This window comes from Corvus moneduloides, chromosome Z (assembly GCF_009650955.1).
Source record: "Corvus moneduloides isolate bCorMon1 chromosome Z, bCorMon1.pri, whole genome shotgun sequence".
Taxonomy (NCBI): domain Eukaryota; kingdom Metazoa; phylum Chordata; class Aves; order Passeriformes; family Corvidae; genus Corvus; species Corvus moneduloides.
The window spans coordinates 35,628,563-35,646,338 of NC_045511.1; the positions used below are offsets into that span (position 1 = coordinate 35,628,563).

A 17,776-nucleotide genomic window follows, 5' to 3' on the forward strand; every position below is an offset into this window, starting at 1 on the left:
AACCCAAATAATTTAGGTTAAGATCAAGTCCACTGTGGAAAGTAAAATTATATCGTTTTCATGTATTTGGCTGGTTTAGATGACAGATTTATTTTAATAAGCTTAAAATGTTTAAATCCCAGTTGGTTTTGTAGCTGACAAGCAATGCAAGCGAATATTTTCCTTTTGTCTTCTCTCCTGGAATACACCAATTATATCATGATTCTATGACAAAATATCTGTCATTGAAATGGAAAATGCAAAACATCAGCATAATTACTAATAATTCGTTTATATGGATGCTGTCAAAGAAGAAGTGTTATATGCCTTAGGTTACTGAGATCTGCAGCATATTATGAAAGTTACTGTTAGTCTGTTAAACCAAATTCACCACACTGACTTGGATGGATGGTCCATTATAAGGAGAGGGTCATGAGAAAATGTTTCAAATGCCTTGAGTAACAGACTACAGATTGCTATTCTAGAATTTTAGCAATTAATTTGGTTTTGCAGTTTTTAACAATAAAATTGGCTTTGCAGTGCATGTGTTGTGTGCAAGATGAAAATCAGTTTGACACTTAAAGAAAATTAATTTAATCCAATAATTTTTCTTCATTGCATATAATAGATTTTTCTTTCCACACAACTTCTACAAGTCAACAGAATTGATTTTCCTCACAAAAAAGTGTAAAAAAAATTACTGTAGATGAGTATAACAACTTTGTTCTTTTAAATTACAGAGGTGCACGGGCAAATGAGAAATACTTGACAATGTTTTCAAAAGTACATCTCAAGAAAGTGAATGAGAACAGATCTAAAAATTAAGTGTCAGCAGCTCTCTCTTGAGTCATACTCTGTGAACTACTTTTTACAAACTCAATTTCCAGATGAAGCTGGCTGAGCAGATCACTAGTTAAGGTGGCAAACTGCTCCATTTTAGCCTAATTTGAGCTACTGACAACAATTGTATGGAAGAGAATGTAGTTATAGAGAATCCTTACCTTAAATGGTTTTGAAGAACTTTCCAAAGCTATTGCTTGCTTACCTCTGTACAAACTCTTCTAGCAAGCGCCACTGCATAGGTCCCCCTGCAGCACCGGGTACCAATGTCTTTGTTTATAAGAAAACCAATGTTGTGCAAGACAGTTCATTAGAAAATAAAAGAGTCCTTTCCTTGTTTGGATAACTCTTGAAATAATTCCTTCAAATCTAGAGCGTATGGCATTTCTGAACATACCTGCCTATTTAATTCTGTTTCTAGATTGATGGTGTTGAGTGTATGGACAAACCCTGAATATCTGTAGGGACAAAGTATGTTTGCAGTATGCTGAAAAAAGGCTCTTGAATAGTTTCAGGCTTCATCTTTTTCCTTCAGCATTTTCTTAAACATTGGGCAGAATGTGAAAGGTCTGAAAAAAGACAGTTTTCTAACCCATGAGCTAATTCAAGTGTGTTACATTCAGTCTTTCTAGCATTTTGTAGAGAGTATGCAGGCTCAGAATGAAACTGTGAAAGCTATGTATATTTTTTGATCTTGGAACTCCCAAAGTGTAAAAATGTAAAGATGGGTGGACTGATTATTTGGAAAATAATGGGCCAGCTCTGTAGACTTGCAGGCATATCATAAAGCAAATGGTAGCATCTGCCAATAGGAGAAAATCACATGAAAAATACTATTAAAAATTCTCAGTGCTGTTAGGAAATAAATGCTCTGTTCCTCAGACCACCACAGAAAAAACAGACATTCAGTGAGTAAAACTCTATTTTTATTACTTTCAGGTGAGAAAGAAATAAGAAGAAACTGTTAATTTCTTGTAATTGCAGGACATCTATTACATCTGCTGTTTAGTCCCAGTGGATTTCTGTGTCTTCAAAGACAAAATAATATGAAGGAATAAACAAACTTTGAAATGTAGTGGAATGCACAGAAAAATCTTTTCTGGTTCATTGGCTTGATTGAGACATCTAGGTAAAACCCAGAACAAAAAACAGTGAGAGCAAAAAGCCAAAAGAGCATTCTAACATGGCCATTCTTTCAGGAATGTGCAAGGAACTATTTAACATTTGCATTGTGTTCTGCAATGGAGGAAAGAAAACTGAGATCCCATCTCCTGTCAAGAGTGGTTGACATCTGATGCATCAGCACAAAATTTTTCGAGAAGTTTCTTTGTTTTTCTGGATTTCTTTGGGCAATCAAAGGATCTCAACAACATCCTTTTCCCAGCTCAAGAACCTGGTTGGGTATTATAAGAGAAGGAGATTGAGATTCTCTCAGCAGACCGCAGCAACAGCTTGATACATCCCATTTATTTCTCACAATGCAGGTCTCCAAGCTTGATGTCATCTTTGTGGGAATGCCTAGAAGGTCACAGATGGAGATGTGGAAATCGAAAACTCAGCTGTGCAATGGGTGAGCAGGAAATAACAGGAATAGATAATTACTGGCAGAAGTTAAAGGCTGGTATCTTAGTTTTGTTATGCTGCAGTAGAAAATTGAATTTTCTTGGAAAGGGTGAAAAATGTAGATTCTGGTTCGCTAGAATATTTTGCAACTGCATCTCCTATTCATCAGACAGTCTCATCTGAATGCTCACCCTTTTTCCCCAAATTCTGACCTCTTAAAATTTTTTTATGTAGAAAATTTCCAACTTAAATATTGGCATTTTTCTTACTAAAAAGAAGTTATCCTTGTGAAATGTACATCAATTTTATTTTAAAATAATAAATACACTCTTGGCCATTAAGATGAAATGAAACATTGTGATTTGACTTGAATATCTTTCCTTCAGTTTTAAGACAATTATTTCATCTGCAATGAAAGCATACATAATTTTGCTATTGCATACCAATATATATTTTATTTTTTAAAAATTGTGGGGGTTTTTTGATGCATCTATTTTAAGACAGTAGGTAAGCACTTTGTATGGAGTAAGTCCACTCTGTTCCTTTCTACCGAAATAAATGCCAAGAACATTTGTACCGGAGAAACATGAAAGGAGCAGTGTAGTTGGTTAAATCTGGAATTCACTAGGTGTGTTGATTAATTAATACGTGCTCATATATTATCACTGTGTAAGAAGAAACCTGTAAGTGTGTGGTACTTGAACTGAGATTTATGCTATGTCTTACTAAGATGACAGATAAATAAACATAATTTAAGCACCTAGCCTTAAAGGAGGATTTCTTCATGTTTCTTGAGATGATCTCTTTGTTTCCAGGAATACTGACCCTCTTCAAGGTGACTGCTTTTAAACAAGGCCTTTCCCTGTTTAAGGGTGCTGCATTTCGGAATGGTGCTGTTGTACTTTCATAATGACAAAAGGCACCTGACTTCCTTTACATGCTCACATCTCATTGGACTTGCCTTTGCCAGCAGAAACAAAAGGATTGGGAAGGACTTTAGAATTCATGTGTAAAGATTTTTTAAAAGGTTTCCTGTAAGCTTAAGAAAAGTTCTCTTTTTATAGAAATTAGTATATTTGATTTCATATATTTAATATATTTTTAGTTTTTAGTCAGTTTAATGTAAGTTATATAGACTTGTATTTCGAAGCCTAGTGAATTACATTAATTTCCCTGCATATAGCTTATGAAGATTTTTTGTTTTACATATTCCATGTAGACTTCTGTGTGTTAACAGCAGTGTCCTGTGTAAACACTGTTTTTTGTGGCAGTGTGAAACAAACTCTTTCCAGTTCCTTTAGCAGAATAAATCTAGTGAGTTGAAAACCCTGGCATGCTGTATGGAAGTCTGAAGTCCTAAAGACAATAACAGGCTTTCACTTATTTGGAAATTTTATTCAGCTTTTGAAAATGCAGTCTGGAGTTGCTGTAAACCATTTAAGACAACCAAAGTTGTCTTAAACCATTTGTTCTAGAACCTGGGCATTTGTCATTGTACTAAGGTACCTAAAAGCAGTCTTGCAAAGGCTTATTAATCAGCATTTCTCTATAACCTAGTACTGAATACTGACCCTGAGCTGTCACCAGGAGTTAGGATGTACTATAGTATGAGATGTCCTTCATTTAAAGCCACTTATTTTGTTTCTGCCTGGATAAAGGCGTATTAAAATGGGTGAAATATTGATTCTATGACAGAAAGGCTAGAAAATAGAGGCTTATACATACTTGAGTATTTTAAAAAGGCAGTGGGTTTTTACTTGATTATGCTGGAATCAAAGAGTCTAAGAACGGGGCCCTACAAATACGACGTAGCACCCATGCAACCAGAGAGTGACAAAGTATTTAGTATCCAAAGCAAGGCACTGCATGGTTAGGAAGAAGCTGTTGATTTTTTTCCCTGCCAGCTTAAAACACACTATTATGGTATAACCACAGCCAATAACTAAGAACCACATAGATGCTCACTTAACTGCCCCCAACCACACAGTGGGTTGGGACGGAGAAACAGGAAAAAAAAACCCAAACCTATGGGCTGAGATAAGATGAAATGAAATTAAAATAAAATTTAATAATAGTGACAACATTAATAATAATATCAGGGTGCAAAGAAAGTCAACAGACAAAGAGAATAAAACCTAGGAAAGACAAGTGATGCACAATACAATTGTTAACCACCTACTGACCGAGGGGCCAGACCAGCAGCAATTGGCACCTCCCAGCCAACTGCCCCCAGTTTATAAACTGGGCATAATGTTCCATGGTATGAAACACCCCTTTGGCCAGTTTGGGCCAGCTGTCCTGTCTATGCTCCCTCTCAGCTTCTTGTGCACCTGCAAAGCCTTTGGATTACGGTAAGCACTACTTAGCAACAACCAAAACATCAGTGTGTTATCAACATTATTCTCATACTGAATCCAAACAGCACTGTACCAGCTACTAGGAAGAAAATTAACTTTGTTCCAGCCAAAACCAGGACATACAGCTTTGAGCCATGCCAGTTGTGCAAGTGATAGAGCTGTGCATGTATGCGTTAGATTTCACAGTTACACAAAGGATGTGTGCAAAAATTTAAACTCTGACATTATGTTTACAGTGTTTCTTGAAAGAATTAATAAAAGTACTATTGACCAGATTGCAGTCATGTAACCGTTAGTCTTGCACACCTGTTTCAGGTATAGTTATCTTTAAATTATACACATTATGTTTAAAATATAACATTTTATTCAGTCTCTTTTACTTGTTGAGGTTGTCAGTCTAAAAAAATTAATCTCAGCCTAAAAAAGAGTAAGGTGTTTTTTGAAAATTTATGTAGTCTTTTAGAAAATGCTGATTACAGTTTCGCATCTGTCTTTTCCTGCTGTGTAGCTTTTCAGATTAATCTTTCAGGTTTGGTAAGTAGAGATAATCACACCATGTTGCAGAATTTTTCTCCCACCAGTTTCTTGCGCATAAATACCAGAGTGTCACATGTACAACAGCATTAAACATTCAAATTCCATGTATTAATTCTAGGAAATATTTTTTCATTGTCTGGGTCAGACCTGTCTTGTGAAGAGATCAAAATCACTAATCATTTTTAGTTAGAATTCTGACTAATACATGCAAAAATATACAGTAAGTTATTATGTTATGAAACTATACAGCATTTCACAGAGACTTTGGTTGTAAAAGCGTTTATAATTGAAGACAGGGTAAATAGAGCAAATAGAAATGTAATGGATTCATAAAATTAGAGAGAAAATAATTTGGAAAGGAGAGGTTTTGGAGTAGATGGAGAATAGTAATAATTCATAAAATGACGCAGGGCACACTAAGGAGGCATATTGTAGCTTGTGATCATGACAGATCTGACTGAACTGCAGAATGTGACAATCATTAAGAAATATTGAAAATAAAGATTTTAAGAGGCATTTGTTATTGTAAATACATTATTTATGGATACTGATTAGAGGCGAGCAAACAAAATATACAGGCAGATAAATGCAATATTTGCCATTTTGTACATGCTTTCACAAAATAAATCATAACTTATTTACCCTTGTAATAACCTAGATTTTGTTATTTTTTTCTCTTAAAGCTGTGACAGGTTGCCTATTCTAAAACTATATGATTATTATCTAGTGAATTTATTCCACTGCAAGAGTAATTTATTTATTTATTGTTTTTAAATCCTCCTTCTTGAAGCCTTCCTTCAAAAACCCTAGCTTCAGATACTGACATTGAAAGCAGTGAAGCACAAACTCAGTTTATAACTTCATATACCATGCTGGACTAACCTTGATTCTAGACAGAGAACATGAGAAGAACTAGAAAGCAGGACTTTCAACTGTATAAATGAATATATTTGATCTGGGGTAGACTATATTAGAGAAATAGAGAATCTTATCAGAACTATTCAAGAGAGAATTTCCTGAATAGCCTGAAAACTGCTTCAACTTAAAGAAGGGGATGGAAGCTGAAGGCAATATTTGTAGAAGCCAGAGGAGCAGGGGGAGTTTTCAGCCATCTGAGCAAAGCATAATAGTGGAAAAAGGCAAATATAAAAACAAAGCACTGCTTTTGTAAACTAAGACAGTGGCAATTCCTCCTGCTTTGGTGCTCAAATGTTCCTTGTAAGGTGCTTAAATTGTTATGGAATCACACCTTGGTTTTGGACTCAGTTTGAATATAAAGTCTTACTTGTAACTTTGAATAGAAAGTATTAATCTGTTGCTGCCTGTTCCGAGCTTCCCTTCCCCCTCCCCAAGACACTTGCCTCTGCCATGTGTTCTGAACTCCTTTGTTCCAAGCGCGGGCAAAACCAAATGTAACTCAGACTCTTTAGCAGTGTCTGATTGGCCGGTCACCCTGGGTCACCCCCAGTCCTCCCCTTTCCCCTTCTCCGAATAAAAGAAGGACCCAAGAGGGGGCCTGCTCTCTTTGGCTTTGCACCCTTTCTGTGAACATCTTGTCTCTGTTTCTGTTTGAAAGCTTCCAATTGCAGGAATTAGGCAAGCTGAAAGCTATATTTCTCCCTCTTTGCTTCTGCTGGATCTGGTATCAGTTTTGCAGCTAATATTTGCTGCTTTCAGAGCTACTGAAATGCTGGATTGCCCGTGCTACCTCTCTAGGCCGCCCGAGGCTTTCTAAGGCATTGAACTACGAGCCTAGCCAGTAAAAAGCGGTGAGTATATCTCCTCATTCATCACTCTGTTTTACATTAGTTTTGGAATTACATATATAGTCAAAAATACTTTCTGTTACTTCTGAAAATTTCAGGAGAGACTGAGCTTGTTAAATCCCTTTGTGGACTGATGGGACGGTTTTCAAGTTGTGACCTCCAATTTGTTTTTTTGCATGGACAGAGTTTGCCTAATACATGTTTTCACTTCCTCTTGGTGGTGAGGGATTCTGTGACACTCCATGAGCAGTAGATGTGCGTTAGTAATGAATATAGCATTGAGCTACATTGAGCATGGTGTACAGCTTAATGAAAAACTGTGAGGACACTTCTACATTTTGGTAAGCATGTCATGAACTGAAAGAAGTTTAAGAGGCAGCAATGCCTGGTGTGACATTCCTAGTGGGGTGATGCCTAGAGGTGTTGTCTCTGCCCGCTATCTTCATTCAGATAAATGAATTTTGGTTCAAGAACTTCACCTATTCCACATACCGAATTTGGCAGTATTTAATTTTGATTTATTCACTATTTAGCATCACTTTGCTGGGTGCCTTACAAAAAGAATTACAAATCAAGTGCCATTATTACTGCTTTTCAAGTCAGAAAAAAGAGGTGTCGTAAGTCACTTGAACTCATCATCTCACATTAAACATTGTATTAACGTAAGACTTTCTTTGACTACTAAGTAAGCCTTGAATGATGCTGGAGTCACCATGTTAGTGTGACACTTCTTTTCATTCAGGTAACTACAATAACATTATAGTAATAATTTTTGTATATAGCTTATTTTTGTACGTAGCAGTGAAGATGATAAACACAGAAAAGGCAAAAGTAAATGTTTGTTTCCTTGGCAAATTCACACCACATTGTCATAGCTAAACCAGCTAATCCTGTCATAGCTAAACCATTCTTCACCAGCATGTTACCCATATCTCTTAACTTCTATATCATTGAAATTTGAGAGTATCTTGAACAGCACATGTCCATGCCATGTATGTATAAAGTCTCTTGCAAGAAAAGAAAATTGTTTTCCTGTAAAATTGTGGCACTTCTAATTTAAAAGGTAACTGTCTTTTAAAAAGTTAATTTGCAACAGGGCACAGAGAATTTGATAGACAACTGGAAGAAAGATTAGGAATGTAAAACATCTGAGAGGTAGCATAGGGACATGGTCATATGTAAGAGGTACTTAGTGTTGGATTTATTTTGAGTCAAACTGCAATTTTAATTTGTGGATTAGTAGCATTTCCAGAATCCTAAATAACTGCTTACTTCACAGTTGTCTGTGTGATTTTAAGCTGCAGGCCCAGGATCTGCTAGGATAAATATATATATATTTTAAATCAAATGATAATATATGCCATTTATGCATGGGATAATTTTTAAAAATAACCTTTCCCCCACCCCCCATTGGCAACTTTATATTTAGAAAGCCATCTAATTCTGTACAAGGAATCAGGTCTTATGTTTTTGTTTTTCAGTCATGAACAACCTGAGCAGTCTCAGTTTAAAGTACCAGACATTTAAATTTTCAGAGAAATATGGATCTTCACAAAGTCCCCGTGTATCAGAGAATTATGTTGTTTTCAATCTCAAAACATCTCTAGGTTAACTCTAACCAAATTTCCATAATGATTACCTTGAATATAATTGCCATGGTGCAGCATTTCAAGAGAAGAAGCATAATTTTTTATACCTGGGAGCTTTTCTGTATAGATCTGTTTTTGATCTTTTACCCTGGTTGTAGACTTTGAAAACTGTTGGTGGAGGGTATATTAAAGGCTTTTGGAGACAGTAAAACCATACTTATATCTTCACAGAACAATTGATTCTAAAAGTCATGTTTCAATTCTGGCCTAATTTTTACATTTAGTGATATAAATCTGCACCTCCTTAACTTTCTCAGATTGAAAAAGAAATTGCAAAGTGTCTTTTCTCTGTTGTTCTTTGTAGTAGTTCAAACCCTTTTTTGTTCTGCATTTAACCACAAGGTATGTTTAAAAGTTATTGATAAATTGGAAGAGAATGCACTGCTTATCATTATCATCCATTTAAGGAAAAGTGTGCATCTTCCATGGTTTACAAAAAGTGTTTCTAGTACGACATAGCAGAGTCATAAATATGCATTAAACCCCAAATCTAAGCTGGATGTTAATTAGGCCTGTTAGACAGAAAATTAGGACTTAGTCAATTTGTCCCTTGTACAGCTTCACTAACTAGGTGATTCTGGTCTGGTCTTCTCTTTGCTGGTTTCCAATTAAAATGTTGTTATGTCAAAAGGTCACGATTAAAAGACAACTCTAGTCTCGTTAATTATGGATGCGCTCTTAGGACTCATGTTATGCACCTGTTCCAGCTTAAAGAAAAGTGCAGCATAAACAGTTCCATTTGTTTGGTTTGATTCTTGTACAAACAGCAAAATTTATTCCTCAGACTGCTACTTTAGTGCATACAATGTTGCCACATTCATTTAGAGTCCCTCAGGTTATTCAGTACAAATGAGGGACGAGGTTAAAGATAGTGGACTTTAAAATTAATCTTATAGAACATCTTATAGAAAAACTATTCTGGAGAGCACCAGCCTTGCTGCGATGTTCAGGATGGTAAAGTGGCACTGTCTCTGGATCCTGGTGCCTGTGTGTATGTGTGAAATGTACAGCTGTGCTTTTGATTTCCCAGCAAGAAGTTGCATTATCTCATGGAGACGTCATCAGATGTTCAAGATGTGAGAGCTAGCTGTGTTTGACAGCAGATTCTTTTTCTTTCTTTTTTTAATGTGTTACAGTCCTAGAGGAATCACTATGGTGACAGTTGGTGCAAGTTACATTAGAGGAGCAAACCTTCAGGTGGAAGTGCTTTCAGAGATGTTTTTTAACTATTGAGTTAGAGCAGAATGAACAAAGAAAATTTCTTGAAAGGTGAGGCTATGTTACAAAACAAAAATAGATTAAAAAGTGCTGTCTGGATGAAAGAGGGGTAATTTCAAAGGAATTTTTCTGTATCTTTGAACATCAGCCCCCAAAATCTCTTTGTAACTTACATACTGACTTACAGTGAGGGCAGTGGAAGACTTCATTTTGTCAGAGAAAGATGATCATTCCTCAGACTTCATTATGCCTATGGGAGAATTATAACAATGTTTAGCATTTGCAAGCATGTTCAAAGTGCAGGCTAACTTTGCAATTCCTCAAGAATATACCACTTCTCTGTCAATATTGTTGGTCCATTTGTGGATGAGGAGCCTCAGATATTGTTGCAGTGACTGCAGGTTTACCCCAGAGAACTCTGAACTAGTTTGGTTATTGCTAAATACAGCATTTCCCTGTAGCTCTAGGTGACCTCACCTCCAGGATTGTTACCCGTATTTTGAGGCAGATTTTTTTTGTTTTGTGCTGAACAGTGTGCATCACAGCTAGACGAGGTACATCTGCATGAACTGAAGGAATTACACTGGAGACATGCTCTAAAACATGATGGTTTGGCCAAGAGAAACCTAAAACTTCAGGCTGCATCAGATCTTGAATACATGATGTATTCAAATATATCATATTTGAATATATCATCTTCTAGGTCCAGAAAGTAATTGATAAGCAAATACTGGTACCACTCTTTAAACTGAGATAACTGTCCTCAAATGAGAATTTATCCCTTTCTAATCTAGGATAATTTTATCCTAGAAGCAGTAATCAGTTCATCTACTCTTGAGTTCCCAGTGCAGTATTTGTTACTTCTGTGTCAGTGCCCTCCAGGGTAGCCTGCTTTATCTTTTGTTCCTAGTAATTTATCTTAGTCAGTGTGGAAATTGAGAGTATGGAAACTGAAGGCGTGTGCTTCTGCCTTCTTCTTATCTGCTGTTCAACTTTACCTCTCAGAAGAGTGAACTTTTCCTATGGTCCTTTGGTTAGGAGTTGATAGGGGTACGTTTCTGTTTAGCAAGAGACAGACTGTGAGAAGGAACATCCTGTCTTCCTTTTTCTTCCGCTTTACCACACATACTCATTTTCAGGCTGCAAGCATAAACCAGTTGCAAATAGCTTTAGCTCTCCTCTTGGCTGTGCATATCAGTACAGTCCCAGAAAACTCAAATACAGAAATAAACTAACTTGCTGTTTTCATTTCCAATAAGAACTTGGTAGATCATTTGCTCCCACATGCATACCCCTTCCCAGTTTTAGAAGTATTTTTTTTTGTTTAAAAGCCATTACAACTGATTTTCCACTGAGACCAAGTCACAAACATAATTACATTCCAAATATTGTTCATTGTTCAGGCGTTTTCTGGAAACAGCTAAAAAGTTTACATTCTCAATGGACATAGGGAATAAAAGGGAACAGTACATAACACAGATTTGGCACCACAGTGCTGAAAATGTTTTTTAAATGTTACTTGGACAAGTATATCACAAAGAATATGTTGCCAGACTGTTGCTGAAATTTTTATGGTGTCTAAGTACCAAAAATTGTTTAACCCATTACAAGACTAAAAGGTTTGGATTGTGCTGTGGAGAATTTGCTGCAATTTCTCCTGTAACATGATGAAACTCAGTATTTCCTATCTTTTTGATTGCACACTCCATTTTATCTTTGTCCTGTTGATGGATAGTATGAGATATCTTGAGTAGTGAAGATTATCAGCTGTAACAGCTTGTCATTTTAGCTTTACAACTTTTCAGTAAATTCTCAGTGTGTTATCCAAGATGGTGGTAACTGTGCTTCTATTCAAAATGACACATGTGCAAAATTTTTATTCCCTGGAAATGTAAAGCTGGCTTAAATTTTGCTATAATTCCCTGCATATTTACATGTTCTTCAGTTTATGCTGATAAATTGGACAACGAGGGCCGTGTAGTAGCAACTGTGGCTGGGTAGAAAGGCAGGGAAGAAATTTAGTGTTAGGATTGTGAAAGCAAAAGAATTATATAACATAAGACAGATAAAAAGAATTTACTGTATTAGTGTCATGGGTTAGCAAGCATAGTCTCGGAAGTGATGTTCTTGCAAAGAGGTGCTTACAGCTTCCTCTGTGACCTGACAGAACCTATCAGCTGGCCAGTTTGAATATGGACAATTCTTTAAGCCACTTAAAATCGTGACCGCCTCTGTGATCCACATTTAAGAATAGACACACCCCAGGCAGAGCCCTCTCTCGTTTCCCGTGCTGGGACAGGTGGCTGCGGGCCCCGTGCGGGGGCCGGCGGGCCCGGCCCAGGCCTTGCTCGGGCCAGGCCGGGCCGGGCCACGGCCATCCTGGAGCCGATGGGCCCTGTTCTACCTGCGGAACGCACCCCCCCAGCCCTGCTGTGGGCAGCCAGAGCGGCTCAGCTCCCCCCCTCTCCAGTGCAGCCAAGATTCAGCTGAAGCTGCCCTGCTGTCCAGCAAAAGATCATGGGACCAACAGCGATAAGCGACATTCCAGCTGCAAGGCCCGGGCGAGATTAACCCTCTTAGTGCTGTGAAGAGCTGGAAACCTGAGGGAAGAGAAAGAGGAGATGCTTAAAGCTGAAATTCTGTTGTAAAGCTATGATGTATCAGAGTACCCGTTGTAATTTCATGAAGGAATGAGGGGTGGAGCGTTCAACGTGTACTTGTGAGCAAAAGCACCTGTGCTGAGATAGGCAGATGCTGAAGCAGCTGTAATTTAATGAGAAGTTTGAACAGGGAGAGACGGAAGCGATGAGGAGTCTTGCTCCAAATGGAAAACCAAACTTTTTCTCCAAACTGAGAAAACCTCAGTTCCTAGAGATGCTCCCAGAGATAGTCCTAGAGATGAAGATGAGGAAGACCCTTTGCTCCCCGGGAAGGAGAAGGACCTCTGTTCTTAGAGATGAAATGCTCCCAGAGATAGGTGAAGACAACTTTTGTTTCTGAACAGCTCAACCTTAAAATTATACCCCAGTAATTCAAGAGTGGACCCTCGAAAGCAGTTGTGGGAAAAGCTGCAAGTCATGGGAAGGGACTCACATGCGAGCAGAGAACCAACCCAGGCGGCTGTCTCGTTGTGATAATGTTTTCATAGCATGGACAAGAGAGACTCCTCTTCCTAAATGGACTGAACAAGGTTATTATGGAAGTGATAAACAGACTGAACATCTCAAGGGTTGTCTTTTTACACTGTCAGTGGGAGAAGGGAAAAGGCGGGGGGGGGGAGACGTGTTCTGATGGTGTGGTATGATTTTTTTTCTTCTTTTAGGTCTGTTAATAAACTCCTTTATATTCTTTCAAGTTTGGTGCCTGCTTTGCATTTCACCTAATTCTTATCTCACAGAAGGTAAATAGTAATGAATATTTTGAACCAAACCACTACACTTAGTATCTCAATACAATGGTGTCTTGACAACTAGCTAAGGAATCAAATAAAAGGGCATTTTCCTAACTCCAGCATGATTGTGGTATATTCTTAGAGCTTGTCTAAAGCTGGCATGTGCTGATACAACATTTTATGATCATAGATGTATTCTGCTTCAACATATGGATGTTGACAGGTAATACTGTGATAGGAAAGTATGACATGCAGAACAAGCCAGAGTTTTGCCTTAGATTTGTATGCATATATTACAAAAGTATATAAATATATTACACAATATTTTTAATGTAAACCATATCTTAGTGCTTGGTATTTATAAAACCTATTTTTAATTTAATTTAATATTCTGATTTGATTTATTTAGTTTTCACTGAATGTTACTGAGTAGAGTACAGACATGAATCCATTTATTAACATGTAGGCAGACCATTTTGTTACTGAGATACAAGAATAAGCACTGGGTGAGCAGTGGACCAATAAGAATTTGGGTATTAACAGGAGGATCCAAAGGATCTATACGAGTTCATTTTTCCACTTAGATGACCAAGACATGTCTGTAAAGCTAGTTAACCCTTATCTAGGAATAAGTTTCCAACAGAAAAAAACAACACACCAGTTTTTAGATACAGCTGAGAAGTTTTCCCTGCCATTAGACAACTCTTCACAGCCACCTTCCATTTGGAGTCAATTCCCAGATCAGAATTGGGATAAGATGCACGTCCTCTGTTCTTTTTCTGACAGCAAGTAGACATTAGGCACAAAAGGAGGTACTTATTTCAAATAATAGTTATAAATCTCTGAAAAAGTAAAGTAAAAAAAATTAAAGCATATAACTTCCCACCTACAAATAGGAAAAAATGTTGCCATACACAAAGCAATAAAAGGAATGAAACTTGGAAAAATACAGATAAAATCAAAATGGATTTGAACTAAGATTATGTGAAACTTTATCTTTCTCCATAAATTTTGTAGAAGTATATTTTGTGAGGAAAAAATTCATGCAGAGTATTTAGAGGGAAAATTTACCATGAAGAACAAAAAAAATCACTATTTTCCTTTCTGGTAGTTAAAAATTTTAGTTTTCTACATATGGAGTAGTGGGGGGGGGGGGTGGGGAGAGGAAATCACTATTTATTGTTTCAAAAAGCTTCCAAGATTTACATTTCCTAAGTATTTGAAATTAAATTTGGTTTGATATGTGAGAGTTTTAAGGAGTGCTGGAGTTAAAAAAACCCCCTAGTTACTGAAAAACAACGGTTACAGTTTACACAGCAGCTGTCACTTCACATGGTACACAGGCCCCACTTTCACAGCATAATGACCTGTGATAATAACCATGTAAAATGGAAAATCTTAGAAGCTTTCTGATATAAACTTCCCAGACTGCTGTTTTCTGAAGAGGAGGAAATAGTTCCACTTGACCTTTCAATCACTTATACAATACTGCACTCGGATCTTTCCAGGGTCTGCATTCCTTCATTACAGGATATGATATAGCAAACATGAAAGAAAAACTTAAACATATATGTATGTTAAGATAAAGAGAGCTTATTCAAATATATATCTCAAGATTTGCTTTTCTATCGCCCTTGATTGAAAACTGAAAAAGCAGCAGATTAAAATCTATTATGATACTAAATTAGTTACTTGTAGAGAGGCATGAACAAGACTAATTTTTTGTAATAGACAGAGATTATTAAAAAGAAGCTTTTAATTTTTAATTAAATAATTAAAGAAATTCTGGTCCTTACACACATACTTGTAATTATCAGTAAAGTTCTCCTGCATGCAAGGTTGTATGTTACCAAGATGTTCAGAACTGACAATCGAAATAAAGGAAAATGATGGCACAATGGCATCATGAAAGCTACTTAACCTTTGGGCAAGTACTAGGGTAGATATGTATGATTTGTCATTACTTAATTACTTCTGAGAGCTGTAAGTTGCATATCTATAAATGGTAATATGATACAGCCCCTTTATACCAATAATTGTTAAAAAATTTGTTGGGCTCCAGGAACACAGATTATGTTCTTGCAGTTCTCAGCATGGAATGGTGGTAGATTTCCTCACCAAGGAAAAAACAAATAAAAGTCATACATGAAAGAGACACAGAGCCCTTTTACTGTAGTTAATCTTGACCACCCAGGGGCTATGAAATGCTTTGCAAGATATAACAGCATCATATAAAAGAAAAGGAATAGATCTTTGAAAGTCAAAAAATGAAGACCATAAGAAAGCACACAGAGAGGTAACTTGTACAGATTCTGATGATGGGGTACAACCAAAAACCAGTGCCAAGCAAGTGGAATCTCCCAGTTTAAAAAAAAAAAAAGGAAGACAAAAAACTAAACATATATGAGTTTTTGGGAAAATTAGCTCAAAGCTAAGAATGAAAACAGAGAACTTACAGGAGAAAAGAGGCAAATGGGAGAAAAAACAGTATAAAATAGGTACTTTTCTTTTTACAAGGCTTCTCTTTCTATGTCACCTTTAACTTCTTTCTTTTTATCATAATGTTTTTTCTTTTTTATCAGCTTGAATAACTCACTCTATCAAGTTTCCACCTGTCCATCAATGTTTCAAATCAGTAGCTATTATATTTTGTTCAAATATAAATCAGGACAGAATCCTTCCACCTCTGATGAAGGAAAGCTGAGCGAAGCACAAAGCTCGAATATTTCATGCTTCTTCACAGGCCCTGCTTAGTCATTCAAAACATAAGGCTGACCTTGCAGAATCAGAGTGGTTTGGGTTAGAAGAAACCTTTAAAGGTCAACACCCCCGCAATGATTAGGGACAACTTCAACTAGATCTGGCTGCTCAGAGCCTGGTCCAACCTAAGCTCGAATGTTTACAGCGATGGGGCATCTACCACCCCTCTAGGCCACGTGTTCTGGTGTTTCACCACCCTCACTGTGGTGCTGTCCTCTCTTTCACTGTTAAATGTCCTGAGGTCTGTACATTGTAGGACAAATATGCAAGAATCACGCTGCTAAAACTAGCTCCAAAAAGAAATGTGAGTTCTGAGAGTTGCAATGTGGTGTTTAAATTGTATCTTAAATCCAAAACAAAGAATGTCAAAGTCTTTGTCCAGCTGCTGAATTCTAAGGTCATTAAATCCATGCTTAAAGTTAACTGGAGTACATTTCTGCATCTTAACATGTCTGGAATAGCTACACATGAGCCCAGCTTGGTCCTGGTACTCTGGTGGATTGGCTCCAGACAGTGTCCAGACACCCACTCAGCCTCTTCCTCACTCTCTTTTCCTAGAAGATGGAGGGAAAAATACAACAAAGGTGAAAAAATCTCATGGACCAAGAGAATGACAGATAAATAGGAAAAGTAAATACTGCAAGTGCAACCAAAGCAAAAAGAGAAATTCATCCACCACTTCCCATCATTGGCCACATGTCCAGACATTCCTTGGAAAGAAGGGCCTCAACATATGCAACTATTACTTGGGAAGATAGATGCTGTACTTCTGAATGTTGTGCCTTTCTCCTCCTTTTCCTCAGATTTTACTGGTGAGCACAATGTCAAATGGTGTGGAATATATTCTTAGTCACTTGGGGTTGGCTGTGTTCCCTCGCAGCCTCTTGCCCACCCCCAGCTTCTTGAGTTCAGTGGGCAAGCGAGGAGAGATAGATCTGGCAATTTGAGAGCTCTTTACAGGGACAGGAAAACACTGCTCTGTTACCAGCATTGTTTAAGCCACAAATACAAAACACAGCATTATATGGACTGCTCTGAATAAAATTAATGTCATTACTTTATTCCAGCCAGACCCAGTACAGAGGTTTGAAACCACAACCCACAGTAACTCAGTCCACAGACAAAGTTCTGCTTCATCTTACAATGTTTTAGGCATGGCTAATAACGGTGATGAGGTGCAGCATTTAACACATCAGGCTTAGTCATGAGGAAGAATCTAATGTTTTAAAAGCATGAAATAAAATAGGGCATCTTCAAATTCATGCTCTAATTACCCAGTGCAATTGGAATGGTGCAGGGCAATTCCTTAAAGATGCTCTCTGCTTTGGTCCAATTGTTTAGACAGCCAAGATCTTTCTCTGTCCTGTGCACAATACCCTACAGCCTGACACTTTTATGAGGATATATGACCTTTATTAAGCAGCAGAGAAAGGAATTGAATCTGTGTCTCCTGCTTTGTGTGTATACTGGAAGATACTATCCTTGCTTGCATATGAAATATGCACTGAATTGACAATGGAGGGTAAAAAACAAATTCCAGGACATTAATTTTTAACCAGGAAAAAAGCCCTAAAATGGTGCATAGAAATACATAATATGTGGAAGCTATACTCTTCATTTTAGTTTTTGGCTCTTTAATTTTACAAAGTATATTTTGTTGGGCTTCAGATGAAAGGAGAATGGGGGATTTTTTTGAAAGATATTTGGTAAAATTTG

General features: G+C 37.2%; 1 long non-coding RNA gene across 1 annotated transcript in view; it reads right to left on the bottom strand.

The window, feature by feature from the left end:
- Positions 1-1,727: 1,727 nt before the first annotated feature.
- Positions 1,728-17,776, bottom strand: part of LOC116438463 — a 53,289-nt gene continuing 37,240 nt past the window's right edge. The window contains exons 3-4 of the long non-coding RNA XR_004237761.1: positions 10,095-10,159; positions 1,728-2,337 (exon numbers count right to left, since the gene is read on the bottom strand). This is a non-coding gene — a long non-coding RNA (uncharacterized LOC116438463). The remainder of the gene's footprint in view (positions 2,338-10,094; positions 10,160-17,776) is intronic.